Below are 2,012 nucleotides of genomic sequence, written 5' to 3' on the forward strand. Positions count from 1 at the left end.
TATATGTGTGCGCGCGCGCATGTGTTTGTGTATATATGTGTGTGTAGCTGAGAATATATACACATACATACGTTGTGTGTTTTGTATTGTTCGTGCATATTTGCGTTTGTGTTATATTAGATCTGCAATGGACGATTTTACTTTTTATTACTACTAATACATACTTGTTGATGCAGGAAATTCAATCTGTCAATCTACATTAAAATTATATATATATATTTGATAACGTACTTCAGAAATTGTATTCTTTTACATCATAGTCTGAGATTCTCAAAAAAGTGTAGTTAGTTATCACTCAAAATTTTCTACACAATATCACGCTTATTTATATTTTATTCTCATAACGTTTATGACACATTTTATTCGATTTGGCGGAGAAAATTTCAATTTCCTATGGAATATCTATCTATCTGTCTATATACAAATACACACACATACACGCACGCGCGCACGCGCACACACACATTTATATACATATACACACACAGATATATATACATGTATACACACACACACACATATATATATATATATATATATATATATATATATATATATATATATATATATATATACGTATACATACATATGTATACATATATACATTCTTACATATATAAGTGCATATATGAACGTATTTCTGTATATATATATATATATATATATATATATATATATATATATATATATATATATATATAATTGAAACATATTTTAAGAATCAAATACCGCACATGGTGTTAAGTGAAAAATAGAACGAAATAAAGAAAATGCACACCAGGCATGAGGGTAATGGCTTTTTTGGAAGCAGATATACATGCAAATAATTTGGTTGAAGTTATATTAAGACGCATAAGGATCATTATAAAAAGTCATACCTGTTTTCCTATAGGTAGTCACTGACTGTGAATCAACACCGTTTATCAAGTGGTGTTGAGTATAGACATATACGTAAGTGAAAATCATGGATGCAAGTGAAATAAACAGTTCTGAAAGTGATGTAATTAATGTATATACAATTTCTGGAATTTAAGGTAGTGTTTGAGATATACAAGGTTATTGATAATAGGTAGGTTAGTAGTGTCCTGTATTGTGTTGTGTGTTCATTTTAATTGTGGTTGATATTTCTCAATAAAATTTACCTCTCCATTTAATATTTGCTGCACTGAGGTGTCCTGGAAACATTGATGAAAAGGAAAGATTAGGAAGTATGTTTTGAGGTTCCTAGAATATCTATCTATGTTTTTACTGATCTGTATCTGTATTCGTTCCTTGCGTAGTGTTGTTCTTCGTGTGAGGGAATTCGTGCTTGGCCTATATTGTGGTTTCTGCAACCTCAGCAGGTAATAACATAAATTAAGTTTTCAGATCCACAAGTGAAAATTTGACTGTAATTTAAATATTTCACCTCCAAAAATGTGGGAGCATGTGCCACGTCCGCATTCCTCAACTTTTGGCTCTGTTACTAAGGGATATAATTTTGCGCCGATTAGTATTCTTTGCAACGATTCCGATTGTATTTTGCTTTTGATAAATTTGTGTGAGTTCAAAATTTCATTCCTTGTCACTAGTGAGAACAGGTAGATTTTGCATGATGATATTGAATGCTTCATTGTTTCTTTGGATGTGTGTGGAGATATAGGGAAGTACTTTTAAATCTTGTGTGACATTTCGGTTGACTTTCCTTAAAGTTTGAATGTCTAATTTTCTTTGCTCCTTTGATCCCATCATCTATTAATGATATGGAGTAATGTCTCCTAGTTAGTTTTGATTTAGGTTTACGAAGTATAAGTTCACGTGTATTGCTATTCTAGATTCTTTTCGCTAGATTATAAGGTATATTAATTTTTATTTGTTTCGGCATGAGTCGAATAATAGCTATTGTTTTGAATCTGTGGGTTTATGAAAGTTGTCTGTTTCAATGTGGTTATTGACTATTTTAATTACAATGTCAAGAAAGAGTCGTTATTTATTGCCGTGTTCAATGGTGAATTGTATATTGCTATTGATAT

The sequence above is a fragment of the Octopus bimaculoides genome, chromosome 1, assembly GCF_046866305.1.
Source record: "Octopus bimaculoides isolate indiv1 chromosome 1, ASM4686630v1, whole genome shotgun sequence".
NCBI classification, from domain to species: domain Eukaryota; kingdom Metazoa; phylum Mollusca; class Cephalopoda; order Octopoda; family Octopodidae; genus Octopus; species Octopus bimaculoides.